At 42.8% G+C, this 27,759-nt stretch overlaps 1 long non-coding RNA gene across 2 annotated transcripts in view; it reads right to left on the bottom strand.

Moving 5' to 3' along the window:
* Positions 1-27,759, bottom strand: part of LOC123752765 (uncharacterized) — a 169,342-nt gene that overhangs the window by 108,091 nt on the left and 33,492 nt on the right. The window contains exon 3 of one of the 2 annotated variants that reach the window (XR_011224927.1): positions 20,112-20,147. The exons of the other annotated variant lie outside the window; for it this stretch is intronic. This is a non-coding gene — a long non-coding RNA (uncharacterized lncRNA). The remainder of the gene's footprint in view (positions 1-20,111; positions 20,148-27,759) is intronic. 2 annotated transcript variants of the gene reach the window in all.

Below are 27,759 nucleotides of genomic sequence, written 5' to 3'. Positions count from 1 at the left end.
TCTTTCTTTCACCAGGATAATGTTCTAGTGTGAGGAGATAGCTGGTCGTCCACCCAAGAGCCGTACTGGGAAAAACGAAAATCTTCATTCTGTGTTTGTAAAAACGACTTCACGTCCCAGCTCATCTGTCCAGCATGGCGGCCAACAGGTTTATATATAAATACACCTTTCAACGGCTCCAAGGATAACGGGAAAGTTCACGCGGGGACAACAGGAAACTTCAAATGGGTAAAGAAGTGAAGGATCTAAACTGCATTCTAGGTTCCGATGAAGTTATCGATCCTGCCCTGACCAAGTGCTCAAGTGACATTTGTCAGAGTAGACAAGCCTATTGATTCAGTCCTGCCTCATCCACTGGAGCTGCGTCCTGCCCTCCCAGGACGCAAAGCCCATAGCTAGACGCAATTTCCCGCTGACGGAAGCGGAATGTATATAAGACGCCATGTATAGCGAGCACATTGGGTGACATAAAGAAACTTAGGGTCTGATTTCTTTTTCTTCTTCAGTCAGAAGAAAACGGACTTCTTTGTCAGTCTCTTCTGTTATTCAGATCCTAATTTGAGGTCCCCACTGAAAACGCGGCCTTTGAGGAAAAGGAGAATGATATATTAAGGAGATAGAGACGATACAAGATGGGGAAAGGAGTAGAGGAGATGGAAGAGGACAAAAGGAGATAGAAGAGTTGGTTTGATTGATGCATTTCTCAACCTTCACAAAGTCATTGGAACTGGATAAAGTACGACTAATCCGCAGTTGAGGATTATAAAATCAACTCAACTTTCCACCAGAAATTCAAACCAGAGAGAATTGAAAGCTTTGACTCCGACTAGGCTGCGTTGTTCCTCTCTGAATAATTTTCCACTAGTCTGTCCCACATATTCTTGGTCCATAGGAAGGCTTAACTGATATAATGACCAGGCCAAATTACAATGTATTTCATACAATGATTTGATTTGACTTCTGACTCTTTGATTTGATAATACAAAATATTTTGTATTGTGTATCAAATGCATTGTATTTGATATAATGTAGATGTATTCTCATCTCCCGTAGCCTCTCACGAGTCCCTGAAAAATTTGTCGGACCTAAACTTAAATACGGAGTTCTTCTTGATGTAATTACACTCATAATAGGTATAAATTGGGTAAATTTAGATTTAGGAAAGACTTGGGTAAATACTGGTTCGGTAACAGGGTTGTTGATTTGTGGAACCAATTGCCGCGTAACGTGGTGGAGGTGGGGTCCCTCGATTGTTTCAAGCGCGGGTTGGACATGTATATGAGTGGGATTGGGTGGTTATAGATAGGAGCTGCCTCGTATGGGCCAATAGGCCTTCTGCAGTTACCTTTGTTCTTATGTTCTTATAGTCTCGCTGTGTTGTTGTTTTAGATTCAGCTACTCAGAGCAAAGTTCCAAGTAGCACGGGCTATGGTGAGCCCGTAGTCTCGACTGGGTGATGATCCTAGAAAATGTATCCTAATTGGTTCTATGTCGAACTACAATCATGTCAGGTGATCCAAAGGATTACATGTGCTGTAAACACACATACACGAGTCTCTACTTATATTTTCAATTGCATTGCAAGGAACAGCTGTGGTTATCGATGTTACAGAGGATAACGCCTCATTTTTACTCTATAATGCCACTGGATAGTTTTGCATCTTTGTATAGCCCAACAGGTTAGCAAATCATACAAATTATTAAAACATTTACATTACAAAACCGTAATAGCAATGATACGCGAGTTAAACCTTAGTGATAAGGACGAAATAGCCTAATAAAAATAAATAGCCTAATAAATATGACGCCAATGTCCACTCTCCTCCATGTATTGAATCAAAGTATTTATTTTCCTCTACTGTGATTATGTCAGCGTTTGGTGTTATCTTTAATCTCGCCTAATCTGCTTGATCTCCATCGAAATGTGCATGTTGCTTTTATTTTTAATGAAATATGCGACTTTAAATACCATTTTTATCGTTATCGTCGCCAGTAATATAATTCTAAAATTGCTGGGCTGTTCATGATGATTTTGCAAACATATATATTTGCTTGAGCGCCTTAGTGTGATTCTTTTTTTTTTATACATTTTTATGATGTTCATTCTTAGTGGAATGAGCCTATTTGGGTAATCCAGTCTTCAAGATATTCACCTTACTGAAGTCTCTTATTAAATTATAATTTAAATACTGAACTGCCAATTTTCCATTCTTAAAATAATGTAAATTTCAGCTTATCTGAAGGTCATTTTATTCAACAATTTTCAAGTTGCAGGCGATGAGTCACAATAACGTGGCTGAAGTATGTTGACCAGACCACACACTAGAAGGTGAAGGGACGACGACGTCTCGACAATCGACTTGAGAATGGTCCAGGACGGACCGAAACGTCGTCGTCCCTTCACCTTCTAGTGTGTGGTCTGGTCAACAATTTTCAAGTTATTTAACATGGTTCTTACACAATCAATTGACACGTGAGAGTTAATGACAATTTACCCCATATATGACTTATTTTATGCCTAAAATGGATTTATTTTTTATTTTGATTGTCACACATCTGTTCAGTTTTGCCGATATTGAAATGATTTGAGAAAGATGTTACGAATTAAGTCCCTATAATCACGCAACCTAACTGTCCCTATTTTACCCCCTTGTTACAACTTGTAACAAAGTTGTTACAGTTTGCTATAAACTTTTTTATGACGTTAGTAACTTGTTACAACTTGTTATAATGGTTGTTACAACTTGTTGGGACGTTGTAGCAACGTCGTAGTTTTGTTGTGTTTTGCCGGGATTGTGATTCTTTGTAATAACAATGTCTAAGTATTATGTTGTTATTAATGTCCTGAACTTTTTATATAAACTTTCCCAATTATAAATGTACAATCATTTTTGAGCTTTAGTTTCGTATTTGATTTAATATAGGTGTTCTGAGTCACTCCATAATTCAAGAGAGTGTAGCTTAACTTGCCCCAGGCCCCAGGAGGGGCCTCGTAGCCTGGTGGATAGCGCGCAGGACTCGTAATTCTGTGGCGCGGGTTCGATTCCCGCACGATGCAGAAACAAATGGGCAAAGTTTCTTTCACCCTGAATGCCCCTGTTACCTAGCAGTAAATAGGTACCTGGGAGTTAGTCAGCTGTCACGGGCTGCTTCCTGGGGGTGGAGGACCGGGCCGCGGGGACACTAAAGCCCCGAAATCATCTCAAGATAACCTCAAGATAGCTTAAAGCTGTTTGTGAACATGACATCCACCTGAATATGTCATCCCAAGCAACAGATATATTATCACACACAGATAAAAATGAATTATACATGTCACCATTGATGATTGAGTGGGCACGCTGCTCGTCTCACTATACATTCATCCGAGTCGTGCTATCACCATCACAGCGATGATGGTGTAGATGAATCATTCATCATTCAACACTTTACTATTATGTTAAAATTCATACTTTATAATTTGATCAAATACTGTGCATCGGCTTTGAAACACACCACCACGGATCAGGAATCTATACACCGGTTGATTGACACACGAGAGGCGGAGCCAAAGAGCCAGAGCTCACCCCATCAGAGGTCGGCCACAGCGACAGACCCTCGTCGCCCAGCGCCCATTGAAATCAAGATCCCACCCTCCTTTTCCCAATTCCCATCCCATTGTTCGAACTCCCATTCCCCGTGTTCGAATCCCTCCCTCGCCCGCATTCGCACACCCATTCATCGTAATTTGCTTCCTGTGGCATCCTGTGCTTCTGAAAAAACACACATCGAGGCGTATAGATCATTTATTACTCTCGACTTCTTTCAAGATTACTTAATCCAACTCACAAGTCAAGCCTGGCCTCGGGCCGGGCTTGGGGAGTAGAAGATCTCCCAGAACCCCATCAACCAGGTATCAAAACTGTAGAGAAACGAGTTGCATGTGCAAGTGCTCGGTGGTCCGTGCATCACCACCACACCCTCACCTTACAGCCACAAGACACAACATTTAACAATTTTATGACTTTTTGGGAGGGAAGAGTTCCTAGAGCAGCAACAGAAGCGGAACACAAGGGATTCTTCGCGGATCAAACGCTGGAAAACCTTAAATGTGGTCATGGCAAATAAAACAGCTTCGTTATGAGGATAAAACACACACACACACACACACACACACACACACACACACACACACACACACACACACACACACACAAGAGGGTAGGGAGGGGTGACAAATAAAAAAAAAACACGGTAGAAACCACAATTGTGGAGAAAAATTGTATGAAAAAATCAGGCGTTTCATGAGGCTATACTTGCGAATACAACACATTTCCTCTCTTTCTCTCTCTCGCTACAATTCATATTACTGGATAAACGCGGTTTAGTATCAATGAAGAGGTTATACCTCTTGTTACGGCCTCTTAGTCTAATTGTCTTCAGGTTCGGCCCCCCAATTCAGCAATAGTCACTGAATAACTTAAAACTACACGAGTACAGGTCTGTGCGCGCGCGTGGTATTATCTGTATTGAAGCTTGTCATATCTGTCTACAAATACAGACAGAGTATCCCTAATAGACAGAATAATTCCTTTTTATCGGTACTACAATAGACAAACACCCGTTAACGGTATCGTAGAACAAACCCCGTTAACGGTATCGTAGAACAAACCCCGTTAACGGTATCGTAGAACAAACCCCGTTAACGGTATCGTAGAACAAACCCCGTTAACGGTATCGTAGAACAAACCCCGTTAACGGTATCGTAGAACAAACCCCGTTAACGGTATCGAAGAACAAACCCCGTTAACGGGACCGCAGAACAAACCCCGTTAACGGTATCGTAGAACAAACCCCGTTAACGGTATCGTAGAACAAACCCCGTTAACGGTATCGTAGAACAAACCCCGTTAACGGTATCGTAGAACAAACCCCGTTAACGGTATCGTAGAACAAACCCCGTTAACGGTATCGAAGAACAAACCCCGTTAACGGTATCGTAGAACAAACCCCGTTAACGGTATCGTAGAACAAACCCCGTTAACGGCCGCAGAACAAACCCCGTTAACGGTCCACAGAACAAACCCCGTTAACGGGACCGTAGAACAAACCCCGTTAACGGTCCGCAGAACAAACCCCGTTAACGGTCCACAGAACAAACCCCGTTAACGGGGTCACAGAACAAACCCCGTTAACGGTCCACAGAACAAACCCCGTTAACGGTCCACAGAACAAACCCCGTTAACGGTCCACAGAACAAATCCCGTTAACGGTCCACAGAACAAACCCCGTTAACGGTCCGCAGAACAAATCCCGTTAACGGTCCACAGAACAAACCCCGTTAACGGGGTCACAGAACAAACCCCGTTAACGGTCCACAGAACAAACCCCGTTAACGGTCCACAGAACAAACCCCGTTAACGGTCCACAGAACAAACCCCGTTAACGGTACAGCAATAGACAATAAACACCCGTTGACGGTATATTAAGACCCCTTAACGGTATTAATGTACCGTTGTGACCCAAGCCACTGTCACAGCGGTTCATCGACCAGGAAATTTGCCCGTTAATTGTTATCTTCAGGAAGCCCCCTTTGGCTTATCTTGTCAGTGATATCAAGTCCTCGAATAAGATTTTACAACATATTGTTGGTAATCGATAATTTCCATACACGCTGACATGGGAAGGATCGTTTACGCTTAACATGCTAATATTTAGAAGCAACAAATGGGTACGATGAATTTGTCTAAGTAAACAAATAAGAAATCAAATAAACACCTTAATTCGTAAGTTGGTGTACGTATATAATTGGGAAATAATTTATAATTATATAAATATTCATAACGTTAATTATACGAATCACAACAACAGCATATATTGTTTAACCAGAGTTAAGATGTGTGATGCATTAATGAAGATATTAGAAGGAGTCATTAGAAGGATTCGAACGTTCACCAAGTTTGGCTCTACTAAGCACACGTGGTCAAGTGGCTTAAGGTCTGTGTGTCTTTGGAAACACTTTCTATGCAGGTTCGATCCTCATGCCTCCTACTGATTTTCTTAAAAGCGAGGTTTACCATTAGAGCGCTGAGATATTGCCATAATATCTATCACAAAATTAGGGTAAGTAGAAGCAGAACTAATATAAACTAATCATGCCACGAGGATGCAGAAATCAGCAAACACCTGAATATTCTGCACAACCCATACTTGGAATTAACAGTACGTTTTAATACTAAGTGTAATAAGTACATTTACTGACTGTCCTGCATAGTACATAATTGCACTTATGGGGCTGTTACATTTACCTGCCCATCACACAGAGATCACACTAGCGTGATGCATCAAATGAACAAATCCACAAGGGCCGTGACGAGGATTCGAACCTGCGTCCGGGAGCATCCCAGACACTGCCTTAATCGACTGAGCTACGACAGGGTTAAAAGGGTTGAAACCGAAGTTCTACTGAACTTACTGGATCCCGTAGCCTCTCCGAGGCACAAACCAGGAACCAGATTCACGAAAGCACTTACGTAAACACTTACGAACCTGTACATCTTTGCTCAATCTTTGGCAGCTTTGTTTACAATTATATAACAGTTAATGAGCTCCGAAGCACCAGGAGGCTGTTTATAACAAAAACAACAGTTGATTGGGTAGGTTTCATGCTTGTAAACTGTTTAATAAATGAAAACAAAGCCGTCAAAGATTGAGGAAAGATGTACACGTTCGTAAGTGCTTTCGTGAATATGGCCCCAGGTTTTTTCAGAGGGTGCAGGGGGGGGGGAAAGTTGTGTAAAAGCCCGGTTTGTGCCTCGGAGAGGCTACGGGATCCAGTAAGTTCAGTAGAACTTCGGTTTCAACCCTGTCGTAGCTCAGTCGATTAAGGCAGTGTCTGGGATGCTCCCGGACGCAGGTTCGAATCCTCGTCACGGCCCTTGTGGATTTGTTTACCTCCCCATTTTTGGAGGATGGGATGATTCTGCATCAACAGATTCTGGAGCTATTCCGGATCAAAATTACTCCAATGAGCCTGGCATCTCAATGCACTATAGGGACGAGGGGATTGGAATATAGACGAATCATCGAATCAAATTTTTCTTATGCTAAAGAAAGAAAAACAGCCTCTGATCTTGGGCTTTGTAACACACAGAAATCACAATAGCGTGATGGATCAAATGAACAAATCCTCAAAGGTTGTAGCTCAGTCGATTAAGGCAGCGTCTGGGATGCTCCCGGACGCAGGTTCGAATCCTTGTCACGGCCCTTGTGGATTTGTTCATCCCTCCTACTGATTATCCCTGCCCAAACATAATGCATTACTTTGTTGAATATTAACCTAATGATCTGATACTTAGTGTCATGTAGCCTCTTAACTCCGCAACAAGTAAATTATATTGCAAGAACAAACAACTTGCAATATCAGCTTTGTACTTGCCCAAGGCCCCAACCCCCCCAAAAAAAACAGTAAAAACAGCATCTTTACTTTTTGTAGAATGTACAAAAATTGCTAATAGAAGAATTTGGAAGTAGGAAAAGTCTGTAGAGTATCTACTTCCACTTTCTACTTTCCACTTACCTACTTCCACTTTCTACTTTCCACTTACCTACTTCCAAATAGAAGAATGTGTAAGTAGGAAAACGTCTGTAAAGAAGCAGACTTCAACATGTCTTATGCGAAACAAAGATAGAAAAAAATGATTATATTAAGTGAAGAAGTAGATGTTCCCCCCCCCCACTCTCTCCTCCCATAAACCTTTCCCCAGGATGCCACCCACAACAGTCTAGTAACTCCCAGGTGTAAGTAATAATGACCAAACGTCGCTATCTGACATTTGTAGACGAGGTCAAGCTGACGAAGATGGCAATTAGCCTCATGCAGAGCGATTCAATATGCCGTGGCGAATCAATACTCCACACCGAGTGAGTTCCTTTGCCACACAGAACCTCTTTCCTCACACACAAATTGAATAACATCAGCGGCACATGCAAGATTAACAAACATAAAATCTACAATACTCAAAACATGAAACGTGCATTCTCCAGTTCCATCAACGCCTCGGTTATAAGGAAATCCTTGAGTACTCATCACCAGAATGGAGATTCATCACTAGCCAATCATTCATCACAGCTCAGACCCGTTATATACTAATATTTTACTTGTAAATTTCTAGAAATTACCCTTGGAACCAAATCACCTGAATGTAAATGTATATGTTTATCTCTCAGAATGTTTGGTAACATGTTTATTGTTTGTGATGTGTTTATATGTATGTATTAACACGATGTACTGAACGGGGTGAGAATAGCTTGAGCTACCTCATCCCTTTGTGTGTATTTTACCTCAATAAACTTATTTCAATTTCAATTTCAATTTCAAACACCTAAATAGCCTGTCTTTGTTTATAATTTATGGAAAATAATCATATTCTATCTAATTGTCAAAATATTGAAGTTCTTGCGAGGCAGGATCAGGTATAACATTTGGGGTTTACGGCTCATGCTCGGTGAGGATATGGAAAATTGGTTTACTGAGAATTATATAAAATATATATAAATGTAATAATTCCCCCTGTATTTTAATGTAAATTTATTCTCCAATTTTTGTAAATCGTTTATTGTAAAAATTATTCTCGAATTTTTGTAAATCGTTTATAGGTAAATAAGTATAACATTCAGGGGTTTTTTTTTAAAGATCTTGTTCTGTACTACTGAAACACTTGTTCACTAAGAATTGTAATGTATAATTACCTTGTAACACTTATGTATATGTAATTTATATTGTATGTTTTTTAAATAAAGATAAAAAAAAATTGTCTTGTCTATCATAACGTTAGCACACTTCTATATCACAAGTGTGCTAACGAAGAGGTCAGGTCATGACCTCGGGTCGTTTGGGATGGTTGTTCAAGCCTAATAAGCTTGTTCAAGTTTGTACCAACACTCATTCACCCACGAAAACAGATCGTACAGATTCGTCCCTTGAAAAATTCCGACCAAATGGGGTGATTATTGTCCGATTTTCCCCTACTCTGATGATTGATTGATTGATGAAGATTAAGCCATCCAAAAGGCGGCACGGGCATGAATAGCCCGTAAGTGGTGGCACTTTTGAGCCATTACCAGTATCAAGAGCTGATACTGGAGATCTGTGGAGGTGCGACTGCACCCTGCGTGACGGGCGATGTCTCCCTTGCTACTCTGATCTGCTCTCCAAGTTCAAGTATGTTTATTGAGACAAGAAAGAAATACATCTCAAAGGGATAGAGTAGCTTAAGCTATTTCTACCCCCTAACCCCAGTTTTTGGGTAACCCATTTTTAAAATAGGTAGCAATAAAGGGGTATCAATTATTGATTAGCTTTCCTACCAGTAGCAGGGGGGGGGGTTACTAACCACCTCCCCCACCCCCTTCTGGCGGTCTCCCGAACCCGTTCTCGCACTTTATTACAGTCAATATTGACTTATTAAATACGTGCATATGTGACATACTAAACATACTAGTTTACCTTGAAAAGCTTCATAGAAAACACCGACCTTACCTAACCTTCTTAGCATGTTAAGATAAGCATCTTATTGCTTCGTAATTACAATTATTACTTAACCTATTATAGGTATAGGTTGCTATGAAGCTTTTCAAGGTAAACTAGTATGTTTAGTATGTCACATATGCACGTATTTAATAAGTCAATATTGACTATACGAAAGTGCGAGAACGGGTTGCTCTCCCAAACTACTCCTCTGTGAGTGTAACTGCTCCTGTGTGTACCAAACTACTCCTCTGTGAGCGTAACTGCTCCTGTGTGTACCAAACTACTCCTCTGTGAGCGTAACTGCTCCTGTGTGTACCAAACTACTCCTCTGTGAGTGTAACTGCTCCTGTGTGTACCAAACTACTCCTCTGTGAGTGTAACTGCTCCTGTGTGTACCAAACTACACACCACATAAAAGTAATGGTTTGGCTCAAGAGAAATAATTCTTTTTCCTTTTTCTTTTGCCTGTACAAAAAAACCTGTAAGTTTTCAGGTTACACGAGTAACTTGAACGAGAAAATATTTCCAAAAAAAACCGTTCCAAATGGAAGCTTAGTCATGAAAAATGAACTAAACCTAATTCGATAATTTAAAGACTTAGACATAAAAAAAATTTTGACAAGGCAATCGAAACATGAACCTGCCGCTACGAGATGTAAAAAAATAAATAAAATAAGAACATAGTTGTTAATAACGCCTCCTTAAACCCCCCCCCCCCCCTCCTCAAAAAAAAAATATATAAAAACCTAGCGAGTCTTCGCTACACAGAGCGTAAATTTAGCGCTAAATAGCAAGTTAGCACTATTCTCCCTCCCTGAAATGTATCATTATACGTAACAGAAAATATAAAATTAGTTTCTGTTATATTGTGTAGTAGGAGGGAGCGCTCGCGCGCGCTCTACACCGTCAGTAATTTGGTCACGGAGCTCAGTCCAAGTACATTCTACCAATGCCGGAGAGGAAATGAGCTGTTATTGTTTGAGATTCGCTACTTGGAACAAAAAGTTCCAAGTAGCACGGGCTATGGTGATCCCGTATTAAATGAGCTGGTTAAACAGATCAAGAAGAGTCACCAAGGAAATAATGAATCAATTCCTTCAGTTAACGAGGCCAGAGAGCTCGAATCATCGCAGAACAGCCACGTCTAATCGCTAATTCCACTTACCGCCATAATACGAGTCGTCGTTCGCTCCAAGGCATTATATCAGCAGTGATAATCAAGAAATATTCTCCCATGTCGCAGCTCAGTCGATTAAGGCAGTGTCTGGGATGCTCTCGGACGCAGGTTCGAATCCTCGTCACGGCCCTTGTGGATTTGTTCACTTAATATTCTCTCATATTCAATTCCTTTGTTCTGATCTCACCCGGCGCCCTCTTCCCGCTTCACAGCCTAGCGTCAGGGACATTTAGAGCTGGTTTTCCAGTGTCTCTCTCAACATGAGCAGCTCTTTCTTGCCCCGTGGCGGGGAGGGACCTCTAAGTCGGTTTGCGGAAGTACAGCAATAGATGCGACCACCGTAAAAGCTCGTAAAAATTGTCTCTGAACCCGGTGATTGCCGCTTGACGGAGTGTTAACACTACGGCCGACCACACTACACTTGGGAGGGTGTAGTATACTCTCTAATGCATGTCTAAGTCTCCCCATAATGGCCAGAAAAAAACACAATGGCCAGAAAGGCCCCCCACAATGGCAAGAAATACCCCCACAATGGCCAGAAAGACCCCTACAATGGCCAGAAAGACCCTCACATTGGCCAGAAAGACCCCCACAATGGCCAGAAAGACCCCCACAATGGCCAGAAAGACCCCCACAATGGCCAGAAATACCCCCACAATGGCCAGAAAGACCCTCACATTGGCCAGAAAGACCCCCACAATGGCCAGAAAGACCCCCACAATGGCCAGAAAGACCCCCACAATGGCAAGAAAGACCCCCACAATGGCCAGAAAGACCCCCACAATGGCCAGAAAGACCCCCACAATGGTCAGAAAGACCCCCACAATGGCCAGAAAAACCCACAACGGCCAGAAAGACCCCCACAATGGCCAGAAAAACCCACAATGGCCAGAAAGACCCCCACAATGGCCAGAAAAACCCACAATGGCCAGAAAAACCCACAATGGCCAGAAAGACCCCCACAATGGCCAGAAAAACCCACAATGGCCAGAAAGACACCCACAATGGCCAGAAAAAAACACAATGGCCAGAAAAACCCACAACGGCCAGAAAGACCCCCACAATGGCCAGAAAGACCCCCATAATGGCCAGAAAGACCCCCAAAATGGCCGGAAAGCACTCTATATACGCTGGCTACAGCCCATCCTCAGGAAATGACAGTACCTGTAGTAACTACTTCGTGCAAATTACAATGGTCCGAAAGCATACCACTTTTTGTACAATTTTGTACCGTCCTGAAAAATAAAGCTAAAACCCAAATTTAATTTTCCTAGAAATAGTATACCACATTATATATATATATATATATATACATATATATATATATATATATATATATATATATATATATATATATATATATATATATATATATATATATAGTTTCGGGTTTGTCCAAATTCAAAGATTACAAAAGTCAACTTTCTGGTGGTCCATCACTACATATTGGTACTTTTTGGTGGTCCATCACTACATATTGGTACTTTCTGGTGGTCCATCCCTACATTTTGGTACTTTCTGGTGGTCCATCCCTACATATTGGTACTTTCTGGTGGTCCATCACTACATATTGGTACTTTTTGGTGGTCCATCACTACATATTGGTACTTTCTGGTGGTCCATCACTACATATTGGTACTTTCTGGTGGTCCATCACTACATATTGGTACTTTCTGGTGATCCATCACTACATATTGGTACTTTCTGGTGGTCCATCACTACATATTGGTACTTTCTGGTGGTCCATCACTACATATTGGTGCTTTCTGGTGGTCCACCACTACATATTGGTACTTTCTGGTGGTCCATCACTACATATTGGTACTTTTTGGTGGTCCATCACTACATATTGGTACTTTTTGGTGGTCCATCACTACATATTGGTACTTTCTGGTGGTCCATCACTACATATTGGTACTTTCTGGTGGTCCATCACTACATATTGGTACTTTCTGGTGATCCATCACTACATATTGGTACTTTTTGGTGGTCCATCACTACATATTGGTACTTTCTGGTGGTCCATCACTACATATTGGTGCTTTCTAGTGGTCCACCACTACATATTGGTACTTTCTGGTGGTCCATCACTACATATTGGTACTTTTTGGTGGTCCATCACTACATATTGGTACTTTTTGGTGGTCCATCACTACATATTGGTACTTTCTGGTGGTCCATCACTACATATTGGTACTTTCTGGTGGTCCATCACTACATATTGGTACTTTCTGGTGATCCATCACTACATATTGGTACTTTTTGGTGGTCCATCACTACATATTGGTACTTTTTGGTGGTCCATCACTACATATTGGTACTTTCTGGTGGTCCATCACTACATATTGGTACTTTCTGGTGGTCCATCACTACATATTGGTACTTTCTGGTGGTCCATCACTACATATTGGTACTTTCTGGTGATCCATCACTACATATTGGTACTTTCTGGTGATCCATCACTACATATTGATACTTTCTGGTGGTCCATCACTACATATTGATAGTTTCCACTAAGAAGTTAATACAAGTACTTTCATTTTAGTAGAATGAACTTTTTAATCATTATTGTATAAATGATTAACCATATCTTTTGTAGGAAAAAAACAGAAAAAACTTATATAAAGAACTTGTTATTGTTAAAGATTCGCTACTTGGAACAAACAGTTCCAAGTAGCACGGGCTATGGTGAGCCCGTGAGTACTTATATATAAAGAACTGTTAAACAAGCTCAAATATTTCCGTCCATTGAAATACAGTCATATTGAACCAGGTTTTGTCCCTTCTTTCTCTATCCTCCCCCTCCTTTCCCCTCCTTTCCCCTCCCTCTCCCTCCACAACATAATTAGTTCTCCCCCTTCCACTGACACCAGACTCACCATGGTTAATTAACTCCAGTTAACTATTAACCAACACACTTCCTCCCATCAGTAGGAGATAAATTCTCTCTCTCTTCCCCCTTGTAGTCTCTCAGAGAGAGAGAGAGAGAGAGAGAGAGAGAGAGAGAGAGAGAGAGAGAGAGAGAGAGAGAGAGAGAGAGAGAGAGAGAGAGAGAGTCAGAGAGAGTCAGAGAGAGAGAGAGTCAGAGAGAGTGAGAGAGAGAGAGAGAGAGAGAGAGAGAGAGAGAGAGGAGAGAGAGAGTCAGAGAGAGTCAGAGAGAGTCAGAGAGAGTCAGAGAGAGTCAGAGAGAGAGAGAGAGAGAGAGAGAGAGAGAGAGAGAGATAGAGAGAGAGAGAAATACTATTTGAAGAGAAGCTAAGGATGTTTTGCCTGAAAATCTCTCCCCCCAACCCCCTCACTATCCCTTATCAACCTCTCACCATCCCTTGCCAGCCTCCCTCACCATCATCCCAGCCTCCCTCACCAAAGCACACGGCCTGTCCCTGGAGAGAATACACACGGCTAGGTAATTACAGGTGTGAGACCCTTAAACATGATGCTAATAGCCTAGGGCCGCGCGGAGCGACGGACCCAGAATAGACAGATGACGGGACGATTCGACACGGGGATCTGGGTTCTGTCTGCTCCATAGAGGGTCTCCTAGTGTCTGTCTATACCCTGTTTACCAACCACTTCTTGCTTCGCATTCTTTCGTATGCTTACAAATCCAAAATACCTTAAATTCATTTGCTAAATCCTATTTATAGGGGTTATTATATATATTTGTTCTAGTTCTAATTTTAATGAGTTTACATAGATGGTATTCTGGCTATGAATTATTCTGACGTAAACCGAGCAGCCGCGCTAAGGGTTCGAATCTCCCAGGTAAGATTCAGAGTGATGGGGTGTGAAAGCTCTTTGTTGAACGTTTAGTGCGTTATATAGAGCTCCTCCCAGCTCTATACCTTCTCCCAGACTCTATGAACGGGACATGTAATACGATTCTGAACATTTGGGATATTCAAGAGGATTATGAGGATTTGTCCTGGTTCGTGAGGATTATAGCGTATGTGCTGGAAACCATGTACTCACCTAGTTGTGTTTGCGGGGGTTGAGCTCTGGCTCTTTGGTCCCGCCTCTCAACTGTCAGTCAACAGGTGTACAGGTTCCTGAGCCTATTGGGCTCTATCATATCTACACTTGAAACTGTGTATGGAGTCAGCCTCCACCACATCACTCCATATGTGTGTATATATGTGTTTTTGTATAATACATATTTGCTGGTATGATCATTTTTGTATGAAATATAAGTCTGGTATTGTTGTATGTTTGAAATTTGTTCTTTGATGAAGTGTTGACCAGACCTCACACTAGAAAGTGAAGGGACGACGACGTTTCGGTCCGTCCAGGACCATTCTCAAGTCGATTGTGATGAGGCTTTGATGAGGTGATTGACCAATAGTTATATGCAATGTTGCATTCACAAGTTGCAACTTTTCCACTTTCTCGATGTAAACATTAAATATGACATCATGGAAATGAGACAAAAAACGGTATCTGGATAAAATGATTAAAGTTATGAATAAAATGGTTAAAGTTATGAATAAAATGGTTAAAGTTATGGATAAAATGATTAAAGTTATGGATAAAATGATTAAAGTTGTGGATAAAATGATAAAAGTTATGGATAAAATGATTAAAGTTGTGGATAAAATGATTAAAGTTATGGATAAAATGGTTAAAGTTATGGATAAAATGGTTAAAGTTATGGATAAAATGATTAAAGTTATGGATAAAATGATAAAAGTTATGGATAAAATGGTTAAAGTTATGGATAAAATGATTAAAGTTATGGATAAAATGATTAAAGTTATGGATAAAATGATTAAAATTATGGATAAAATAATTAAAGACTGATTGAATACCTCCTACTCTACTCTAACCACCCCCCCCCTCGCCCCCATCTTGATCCATCAATCTCCACTCTCTACATCCCTCTATCCTCTCACCATATACATCCCTTCTATCCTACCACTCTCAACATCCCCTGAAAAGTGTTGGAGGATAGGCTGTAGGAACGCACCCCCCACCCCCATCACGTCCCATCCTAAATCCTTATCCCATCCAGAGCTATAATAACTTAGTGATTTATCCTGAGAAGTATCCTATCATCTTGTCCCCGAAAAAAATAGTTACAAAATAAAACGATAAATCATTTAATATTTGTAAACACCGCAAGAGAAAACGGGCTTGAAACAAAAATTCGATGAACTTGTGGGAGGCTTTGGTAGTTTATCAATATCCTAAGGCCTAATGACCTCGTTTGACCTGACCCTGAGACCAGTATAACCAGGCCGAGGTCACCATTGAGGTGGTGGGCGCATGTCGACTCTGGTAACTAGCAATAATGAGTAGTTTCCGCTGAACATCCGTAGGAATTGGGTCAGTTTGTAGGATGGATGACGCTTCCTGGTTGAGTTGAATGGGCGAGTTGATTGATGGATGAGGGAGAGAAGGGACTGATGGATGAGTGAGAGAAGGGACTGATGGATGAGTGCGAGAAGGGGCTGATAGATGAGTGAGAGAAGGAACTGATGGATGAGTGAGAGAAGGAACTGATGGATGAGTGAGAGAAGAAACTGATGGATGAGGGAGGATCGATGAATGAGAATGCTTTTTTTTTTTAAAAAAAGCTAGCTTATAAAAAAAACTAGCTTTAAAAAATGGCTAGCTTTTAAAAAAAATAGCTTTAAAAATAGATTAAAAAAAACTAGCTTTAAAAAAACTAGCTTTTAAAAAAAACTAACAAAAAGCTAACAAAACTAACATGCAATTCCCACCTCCATCACAGATATTTACAAGACTGCTGTTATTAGCCGTATTTCTTGAGATGGTAGCGTGATCCTGCTCTGTGATTGGCGGAGCAGGAGACCAGTTAGTTACGACATTACAGCTAGAGATAATAATTTCAATTGTGACGATAGTAAGGGCAGCAGGACCTCTGTAATTTGGGGCTAATCACTGTAATTGGTTGAGATGGTACCGGTTGCTGGCTGGTAGCCTAGTGGGGTATTATGTGCTTTAGGAAACGCAATAGTCACTAGTTTGACGGATTAGCAGGCTTGGTTAGGTTGTGATTTGTTGTGTCAAGAGACATGTGTGTGCCTGTGTTCACAGGTGTGGACTGAGGACTTTTTTATGTGTGATCTACAGGTGTTTTGAAGTCTGGTGTGTGTGTGTGTGTGTGTGTGTTTTGTATACATGAGAATAATTTGTGTATACATACATGTTAAGTATATTCGCGTTTAAGCTTAGAGTTTCTACTTGTGAAAATGAGTGCGTTTGTTAGCGTCATATAAACACACGCAAGAGTATAAACATCTCAAATCCCTACTCATACACGTGTGATCGCGCCCTTTCGCTCACGCAAACACACTCAAACCCGCACAGCCACGCAATACACGCAACTACCCCCTCCCTCCTTTCACGCTCCAAGTTAGCCTTTACCTCTACACCAAACTACTCAACTACCAACCCAACAACCACAAAAATAAATCAACCCCCACAACCTAATCACCATTCAACCCAACCAATCCACCTGTCCCCCAATCCACCAAGGTTGGACATAAACTCAGACTCTCCAATCATCGCTGCCCCCCGGACACAATCTCTAATCACGCATGAGACACAAGCATGATAAAACATCCTTAAACCTATTTTTATTTTATAAGGTTTAACATTAAAACGCACTCGAAGGGTTCATTTGGTGGTGGTATATCCTCTCTGGCCATTTATTAAACGCTGACCCTTGCTGTTGTATATAAAACACATCTGTTTTTTTTTTTTTTTTTTTTGAGGGGCTTTGAATTAATCGTCTGAATTGGTGTTGTGGGGGGAGGTTTGGGGACGATTGGTGGGGGGTGGGGGGAGTGGGGGTGGGGGGAGTGGGGGAGTGGGGGTGTGGGGAGTGGGGGGTGGGGGGAGTGGGGGTGTGGGGAGTGGGGGTGTGGGGAGTGGGGGTGTGGGGAGTGGGGGGTGTGGAGAGTGCAGGTGTGGAGAGTGCAGGTGTGGAGAGACAAAACAGAGGACGACAAAGGAACGAATGGAATACAATAATAAATAGAGAACGTAAAAGATACACACACACACACACACACACACACACACACACACACACACACACACACACACACACACACACACACACACACACACACACACACAATACCGCTAACTAGCCATAACAACACAACCACCAAGATGGCGCTAATGATGCAGGAAGCAGACTTTATACTGCTCGACTACAATGACATCCTGGAAGTGAAGTCATTAGACTTCACCTTCCAGACGTCACTCAAAAAAGCGACCAATCAACACGTAGCCCCTCAAGGCATATACATAACCTGTGTAACTCCCAGATACCTATTTACTACTAGGTAAACAGGCGCATCAGCGTGAAAGAAACTCTGCCCATAAGTGTGATATATTGGCACTGGCCATCAGGTCCTGTCTGACTAAATATCCAGAAATTTAAAAAAAAACAAATTTATTTTCATATAGTGTTGCAAAACACTATGCTCTGATCTTGGGAAAATTTCCAAATTTTCTTCTCGTCATATTTAGCCCATAACAGTGAAATTTAGCATCAAAAGCACGCAACTTTTAAGTGCTTTGTCCCCCCCATTCTCTGTGGTACCAGGCAGGGTACCTTTGCCTCTCTACACCATCCCAAAGGTCCATCCACCACTCTCTCTTGCTCCATTGTTCTCACTGTCTCATGAGTTAGCTGTCAGGAGAGAGAGAGAGAGAGAGAGAGAGAGAGAGAGAGAGAGAGAGAGAGAGAGAGAGAGAGAGAGAGAGAGAGAGAGAGAGAGAGATTGCAAGAGAGAGAGCAAGAGAGAGAGAGACAGAGACAGACAGACAGACAGAGCAATCACACAACACGATGAACACATCTTAACGGTTCAATACAGAAATATTACCCGTCTCGTCCATCAGAGTGGATAGATAACTACTGTAATTGATCGATTGTTTGGTCAACGGGATAGATGATGGCTGAACAGATGTCTACTTGAGTAAGTGGATAAGAGAACGGTTCACTGTCCCCTTGAGTGGTTAAGTGGATGATTACAGTGATGACCGTATTAATGTGACTGCCAGTCTGTATTGATATTAATTCACTGTAAGTCTGACTTTAACGTTCAAGAACAGGTGGTAAGTCTAACTGCTGAAGCCTCAACACGTCCGTTTCATGTTCAAATTTCAAACTGACAAGTGATTTCAAATTTCAAACTGACAAGTGACTTCAAATTTGTAACTGACAAATAATTTCAAATTTCAAACTGACAATTTCAAATTTCAAACTGAGAAAATGATTTCAAACTGAAATATGATTTCAATTTTCAAACTGACAAGTGATTTCAAATTTCAAACGAGAAAATGATTTCAAACTGAAATATGATTTCAAATTTCAAACTGACAAAATGATTTCAAACTGAAATATGATTTCAAATTTCAAACGAGAAAATGATTTCAAACTGAAATATGATTTCAAATTTAAAACTGACAAATAATTTCAAATTTCAAACTGACAAGTGACTTCAAATTTCAAACTGACAAATAATTTCAAATTTCAAACTGACAAATAATTTCAAATTTCAAACTGACAATTAATTTCAAATTTCAAACTGACAAAACCGTCCGCCTATTTCAACGGGTAGACTGATGAACGCGATTGAGCTATTGCTCCTGATTCACTCCCAGGAGCAATGGTGAACAGAGGCATCAGGGTGAAAGAAACTCGACCTATTTGTTGCTTTCCCCCATCTCTTTCCCTCCTCACTCACCCCCTTCTCTTTATCAGCCTCACTAACCCATTATCAACGTTTCACGTCCAATTCATACTTTAGATTTGAAAATAATGTTCTACAATATTTTTGAGCCGTATGTTACAATGCCTCTAAGTGGGCCGGATATACGACAGATAACGGTAGTTAAACGATAAATACAAATATATACTTAATATGTAATATTATGTGATATATACAAGTGTAATACAGTATTAATTATATTTGATAATATATATAACATTTAATACCCCAATGGGATTCGAACCCACCATATTGTCTACTAAATCTTCACTAGTCACCTACAGTCTTATTTGTCCGTAAGGAATAATTTCGAAATACTGTGAACCTAATTTCGAAGAACGGAACCTAATTTCGAAATACTGTGAGCCTAATTTCGAAGAACGGAACCTAATTTCGAAATACTGTGAGCCTAATTTCGAAGAACGGAACCTAATTTCGAAATACTGTGAGCCTAATTTCGAAGAACGGAACCTAATTTCGAAATACTGTGAACCTAATTTCGAAAAAACTGAACCTAATATAAAAAAAAACTGAACCTAACTCCGAAATACTGTGATGCCAGAAACTCACAAACCGAGCACCAGGAAATACTTGTGCATCAAAATACGCCATAGTTAAGATCGCGAAAAAACTGCAGTAATTCGCTTATTAAATAAGGAATTTTAGTGCTTACCATTTATAGTAGGCTCCCGGGGAAAATTTCCCCCCACTGAAAAAACGGGAAAAAGTCATGAGCATCAGGAAAATTAAGGTTGCTAATAAACATGTTCTGAATAATAAAATATTAAAACTAATATAGAACTTAATATACAAAATGAATAGAATGATTTTACTGAACTGATACACATATTGAAAGGGAAATTTAAATCAAAATAACTTTGTTCTCGAAATTTGTTTAAACGTTCTACTATTGCACACGCTAAGAGGTTATCTTCTTGAGGTTATCTTGAGATGATTTCGGGGCTTAGCGACCCCGCGGCCCGGTCCTCGACTAGGCCTCCTTTTTGTTACACACCCCCAGGAAGCAGCCCGTAGCAGCTGTAACTCCCAGGTACCTATTTACTGCTAGGTGAACATAGGCATCAGCGGTGAAAGAAACCCTGCCCATTTGTTTCCGCCTCCACTAGGGATCGAACCAGGAACCTCAGGACTACAAATCCAGAGCGCTGTCCACTCAGCTGACAAGCCATGTATATGGTGGTCATGTATACCATATACATCATTTTATACATCATACACAATCCTCTTATTGCCTCTCAAAAATCGTTTTGTATTTTGCAGCACTGAATTCCTCCTGCAATTAACAGTTGCCGAGTAAATGAGGATTAAAAATTCCCACTAGTCGGAAATTTAACAATTAATGCAAAGTGCTTTTTGTTATATAATTAAATTTTATACCATTTTGTTTTTCATTCTGTTTTGCTTTTTGTCTCATCGCTTCAGATTTGATGAATTTTATATCATTTAATAAAATTAAAGTGACATTCTTGGGAATTGTTTAAATAAACAGGGCGACAGTTGCTGTTAACAGTAACTAGTCTTTTAGTAAAGGGGGGGAGGGAGGGGGAGAGGGAGGGGGGGTGAGGGAGGGGGTGAGGGAGGGAGTGAGAGGGGGAGTGAGGGAGGGGGTGAGAGAGGGGGTGAGGGAGGGAGGGAGTGAGGGAGGGGGTGAGGGAGGGAGGGAGGGGGTGAGTGAGGGAGGGGGTGAGGGAGGGGGTGAGAGAGGGGGTGAGGGAGGGGGTGAGAGAGGGGGTGAGAGAGGGAGTGAGGGAGGGGGTGAGAGAGGGGGTGAGGGAGGGAGGGGGTGAGGGAGGGAGGGAGTGAGGGAGGGGGTGAGGGAGGGAGGGAGGGGGTGAGTGAGGGAGGGGGTGAGGGAGGGGGTGAGGGAGGGAGGGGGTGAGAGAGGGGGTGAGGGAGGGGGTGAGGGAGGGAGGGGTGAGAGAGGGAGGGGGTGAGGGAGGGGGTGAGAGAGGGGGTGAGAGAGGGGGTGAGAGAGGGGGTGAGGGAGGGGGTGAGGGAGGGAGTGAGGGAGGGAGTGAGAGAGGGAGTGAAAGAGGGAGTGAGGGAGGGGGTGAGGGAGGGGGTGAGGGAGGGGGTGAGAGAGGGGGTGAGAGAGGGAGTGAGAGAGGGAGTGAGGGAGGGAGGGAGGGGGGTGAGGGAGGGAGGGAGTGAGGGAGGGGGTGAGGGAGGGATTGGGGTGAGGGAGGGGGTGAAAGAGGGGGTGAGGGAGGGAGTGAGGGAGGGAGGGGGTGAGGGAGGGAGGGGGTGAGGGAGGGGGTGAGGGAGGGGGTGAGGGAGGGAGTGAGGGAGGGGGTGAGAGAGGGGGTGAGGGAGGGGTTAGAGAGGGGGTGAGAGAGGGGGTGAGAGAGGGGGGTGAGAGAGGGGGTGAGAGAGGGGGTGAGAGAGGGGGTGAGAGAGGGAGTGAGAGAGGGGCTGAGAGAGGGGCTGAGAGAGGGGCTGAGAGAGGGGCTGAGAGAGGGGCTGAGAGAGGGGGTGAGAGAGGGGGTGAGAGAGGGGGTGAGAGAGGGGGTGAGGGAGGGAGGGGGTGAGGGAGGGAGGAGGTGAGAGAGGGGGTGAGGGAGGGGGTGAGAGAGGGAGTGAGGGAGGGGGTGAGAGAGGGGGTGGGAGAGGGGGTGAGAGAGGGGGTGAGAGAAGGAGTGAGAGAAGGAGTGAGGGAGGGGGTGAGAGAGGGGGTGAGAGAGGGGGTGAGAGAGGGGGTGAGAGAGGGGGTGAGAGAGGGGGTGAGAGAGGGGGTGAGAGAGGGGGTGAGGGAGGGGGTGAGAGAGGGAGTGAGAGAGGGAGTGAGAGAGGGGGTGAGGGAGGGGGTGAGGGAGGGGGTGAGGGAGGGGGTGAGGGAGGGAGGGGGTGAGGGAGGGAGGGGGTGAGGGAGGGGGTGAGGGAGGGGGTGAGGGAGGGAGGGGGTGAGGGAGGGAGGGGGTGAGGGAGGGAGGGAGGGGGTGAGGGAGGGAGGGGGTGAGAGAGGGGGTGAGGGAGGGGGGTGAGGGAGGGAGGGGGTGAGAGAGGGGGTGAGAGAGGGGGTGAGGGAGGGGGTGAGAGAGGGAGTGAGGGAGGGAGTGAGGGAGGGAGTGAGAGAGGGGGTGAGAGAGGGGGTGAGAGAGGGGGTGAGGGAGGGGGTGAGGGAGGGAGTGAGGGAGGGAGTGAGAGAGGGGGTGAGGGAGGGGGTGAGGGAGGGGGTGAGAGAGGGGGTGAGAGAGGGGGTGAGAGGGGGTGAGAGAGGGGGTGAGAGAGGGGGTGAGAGAGGGGGTGAGAGAGGGGGTGAGAGAGGGGGTGAGAGAGGGGGTGAGAGAGGGGGTGAGAGAGGGGGTGAGAGAGGGGGTGAGAGAGGGGGTGAGAGGGGGTGAGAGAGGGGGTGAGAGAGGGGGTGAGAGAGGGAGTGAGAGAGGGGGTGAGAGAGGGGGTGAGAGAGGGGGTGAGAGAGGGGGTGAGAGAGTAAGTGAGAGAGTAAGTGAGAGAGTAAGTGAGAGAGTAAGTGAGAGAGGGGGTGAGGGAGGGGGTGAGGGAGGGGGTGAGGGAGGGGGTGAGGGAGGGGGTGAGGGAGTTAGTGAGGGAGGGGGTGAGGGAGGGAGTGAGGGAGGGAGTGAGGGAGGGGGTGAGGGAGGGGGTGAGGGAGGGGGTGAGGGAGGGGGTGAGGGAGGGGGTGAGGGAGGGGGTGAGGGAGGGGGTGAGGGAGGGAGGGGGTGAGGGAGGCAGAGAGTGAGAGAGGGAGTGAGAGAGGGAGTGAGAGAGGGGAGAGAAAGAACTGAAATCAAGTTGTAACTGAGAGATCAAGGACTTGAATGTTGTGGTGGGGGGAGGGGGGGGGGAGTTCAGGTTGTGGGAACTGTAATGAAATAAAGAGGGTTGTATTAGGGGGGGGGGGTTGTGGAGTCAACACTTGCACGAACGCACACATCTGGTAATCACGAAACGTATATTGACCAACATATCCAAAAGTAAATTTCACGAAACCAGGGGCCAGATTCATGAAGCAGTTACGCAAGCACTTACGAACCTGGGGCCAGATTCACGAAGCAGTTACGCAAGCACTTACGAACCTGGGGCCAGATTAACGAAGCAGTTACGCAAGCACTTACGAACCTGGGGCCAGATTCACGAAGGAGTTACGCAAGCACTTACGAACCTGAGGCCAGATTCACGAAGCAGTTACGCAAGCACTTACGAACCTGGGGCTAGATTCACGAAGCAGTTACGCAAGCACTTACGATCCTGGGGCCAGATTCATGAAGCAGTTACGCAAGCACTTACGAACCTAGGGCCAGATTCACGAAGCAGTTACGCAAGCACTTACGAACGTGTACATCTTTTCTCAATCTTTGACGGCTTTGTTTACATTTATTAAACAATTTACAAGCATGAAAACTTGCCAATCAACTGTTGTTATTGTTATAAACAGCCTCCTGGTGCTTCGGAGCTCATTAACTGTTTAATATTTGGAAACAAAGCCGCCAAAGATTGAAAAAAGATGTACACGTTCGTAAGTGCTTGCGTAACTGCTTCGTGAATCTGGCCCCATGTTCGTAAGTGCTTGCGTAACTGCTTCATGAATCTGGTTTCCAGCTTTTTTGAAAAAATTGTCGTGATCAACACTCGTGGTATACCGTACCCCAGCATACTCAGAGGGGGGGGGGGTTATATCAAACATATACTCCTGATATACCCATCCGCGCCAGACCCTATACTACTCCAAGCAGGTGTGTATTTTGGTGTCCTTCTTGCCTTGAACAACCGACAGATGCATGATAAGGAGGTCCAATTATTTTTAATTACTGATTATTATCATTTAATTTCTCTTTCCATTGGTGTTTATCATAGTTTTTAGTTCCTCCTATCTTCAGTAATTATCATATTTATTATTTTCTTCCCAAAATGATTTGTTATCGCTCCAATTCCCGATTTTATTGCCGATTTTTTTTTGTCTATTATAATTATTTATATTTTTGATGTTATCTAGTTTGGTATTGTTTCATAATTCATTCCACTACGATTATTTCTGACGATATTTGTCATATTTTTTTCAAGTATTTTTGACAACTATAATAACTCTCACAGAAAAATATTACATATATATATATATATATATATATATATATATATATATATATATATATATATATATATATATATATATATATATATATATTAGTATATTTTGGTAGCAGTCTTTCTTGTAAACCTATATTATTAAATATGACCGAGAAAGTAAGATTAATAATTCTAATACGAATTTTCTCAATATTTCTTATGTTTCTTTTCACTGTCGATGGTAATTGAAAAATCAATTCTCCAAAATTAATTTTTATTTCTAGTCATATGTGTGTGTGTGTATATATGTATGTATGTGTGTGTGTGTATATATATATATATGTCGTACCTAGTAGCCAGAACTCACTTCTCAGCCTACTATTCAAGGCCCGATTTGCCTAATAAGCCAAGTTTTCCTGAATTAATATATTTACTATAATTTTTTTCTTATGAAATGATAAAGCAACCCTTTTCTCTATGTATGAGGTCAATTTTTTTTTATTGGAGTTAAAATTAACGTAGATATATGACCGAACCTACCCAACCCTACCTAACCTAACCTATATTTATAGGTAAGGTTAGGTTAGGTAGCCAAAAAAAGCTAGGTTAGGTTAGGTAGGTTAGGTAGACGAAAAAACATTAATTCATGAAAACTTGGCTTATTAGGCAAATCGGGCCTTGAATAGTAGGCTGAGAAGTGCGTTCTGGCTATTAGGTACGACATATATATATATATATATATATATATATATATATATATATATATATATATATATATATATATATATATATATATATATATATATATAGAGAGAGAGAGAGAGAGAGAGAGAGAGAGAGAGAGAGAGAGAGAGAGAGAGAGAGAGAGAGAGAGAGAGAGATATATCCAGACAGTTTTTTCAATGTTTCTTAAAAATAATTTTCTGAGAGAAGGGGAGAGAGTGGAAGGGACGAAAGAGGAGACCAAGGGAATGGGGGTCAAGATAGAAATGGGGGTGAATAGTGGGTAAGGGGTGGAAAGAAAGGGGGAAAGAAGTCCGGGTGCCGCTAGAAACCCCTTTTATATATATGGAAATGTGTGTTTTGGAGGGAAGAGGAGTGGAGGATTTGGGAGATGGGCAAGGAAGGGGAACATGCGAAAACGAGAAGAAAGGGGGGATAGGAGAAGGGGGGGGAAAAGTAGGGGGATAGAGGGAGAGGAATGTTTAGGCCAGGAGGAAGACCCGGGCACCACCGGGTACCCCGTCTAGTACATAATATATGCTTTACCATCAGCCACAACTCTCACTATATCACTACGGGATCACCATAGCCCGTGCTACCTGGAACTAATTGTTCCAGGTAACGAATCTTTAACAACATCTGACCACGTGTAATGCGATTGGTCTAACACTGTTCCTTTGCCGTCAAATTACTCCCTTTATCCATTAACTATCGCTCGAGGCAATTACGACAGTATTACGATGCAAACATAGTAAAAATGACGCAGAATACGATCACTGGTGATATCTTCGTTGATATCTAACCAAGACCTATCACTGTATCACAGACATTAGACTCTCGTTTACACAATTGAATCACACAACGCAGGCTCACTAATGGCTGTAATTCCCGTGATATTTGTAAGAGATAAAATTCCTTCACACCTGCAGCCAGCATTTATAAGCAGATCACAGAGCCGATTGTCGCCGTAGCCTCGTGTCTCTCCTTAATTTATATTTATCTATACGAGATCCATGTAATAATCTTGTGCTGTATCACATAATTGGATGAGTTATCCATTCATTTGTCAGGGCTTGGCGCCAAGCAATACTTAACAGATGGAATGCATTAGGAAGTGATGTGGTGGAGGCTGACTCCATACACAGTTTCAAATGCAGATATGATAGAGCCCAGTTTTGATTTGTGAACCAGTTTGGCTTTTAGTGACACACAGGATCACAATATATGGTGACTAGATACTAGTAAATATGGCCTAGAAACTGGTTTAATCTGGTTGATACCTGGTTGATGGGGTTCTGGGAGTTGTTCTACTCCCCAAGCCAGGCCCGAGCCCAGGCTTGACTTGTGAGAGTTTGGTCCACTAGGCTGTTGCTTGGAGCGGCCCGCAGGCCCACATATACCTGGTTGATGGGGTTCTGGGAGTTGTTCTACTCCCCAAGCCCGGCCCGAGGCCAGGCTTGACTTGTGAGAGTTTGGTCCACCAGGCTGTTGCTTGGAGCGGCCCGCAGGCCCACATATACCTGGTTGATGGGGTTCTGGGAGTTGTTCTACTCCCCAAGCCCGGCCCGAGCCCAGGCTTGACTTGTGAGAGTTTGGTCCACTAGGCTGTTGCTTGGAGCGGCCCACAGACCCACATACCCACCACAGCCCGGTTGTTCCGGCACTCCTTGGAGCAATAAATCAAGTTTCCTCTTGAAGATGTCCACGATTGTTCCGGCAATATTTCTTATCTGTTACAGAATCTGACCCAGGCGAGTCTTTGTTAGCAAAGAGCGATAATTACACTACACAAACTATGTATAGTGTGACATATAATCATGTTCATTAACACAGTGCCAATATTGAATGAAGAAATAAAGTTATCCCTTGAATATAGGGATATACGAGACATCACAACAGACAGAATGTCAAATAAGTAGAAAGCAACACTTATCAACCAACCAAAAAGGCGTAATAAACAAGAAGAAACAAATAGTGAATGGCAAGGAGAAAATCAGAACAAGGAGAGAATCGATAAAGAGAATGGTGGCTACAGGTCGCAGGGTGAGTACACAAGATCCCTGGGGTGTAGCACTCTCACGTGAGTGAAAGTTAGCTACACAGAGTGTCTGAGTGTGTGGCTGAGTGCAGGAAAGGTGTATATAGGATAGCAATGGCCCAACCCGTTCTCGCAAATTTAATAAGTCAATATTGACTTATTAGTTGCATGCATACGTGACATACTAAACATAAGTTTCCCTTGAAAAGCTTCATAGAAAACACCGACCTTACCTAACCTACTTAGTATGTTAAAATAAGCATCTTATAGCTTCGTAATTACAATTGTTACTTAACCTATTATAGGTATAGGTTAGGTAATAATTGTAATTACGAAGTAATAAGATGCTTATCTTAACAAACTAAGTAGGTTAGGTAAGGTCGGTATTTTCTATGAAGCTTTTCAAGGGAAACTATTATGTTAAGTATGTCACCTATGCACATATTTAATAAGTCAATATTAACTTATTAAATTTGCGAGAACGAGTTGCAATGGCCATCGTTGTTGTTAAAGACTC

This window comes from Procambarus clarkii, chromosome 77 (genome assembly GCF_040958095.1).
Source record: "Procambarus clarkii isolate CNS0578487 chromosome 77, FALCON_Pclarkii_2.0, whole genome shotgun sequence".
NCBI classification, from domain to species: domain Eukaryota; kingdom Metazoa; phylum Arthropoda; class Malacostraca; order Decapoda; family Cambaridae; genus Procambarus; species Procambarus clarkii.
Note: the sequence above shows the minus strand (reverse complement) of the source record. Positions and strands in the feature narration are given on the sequence as shown.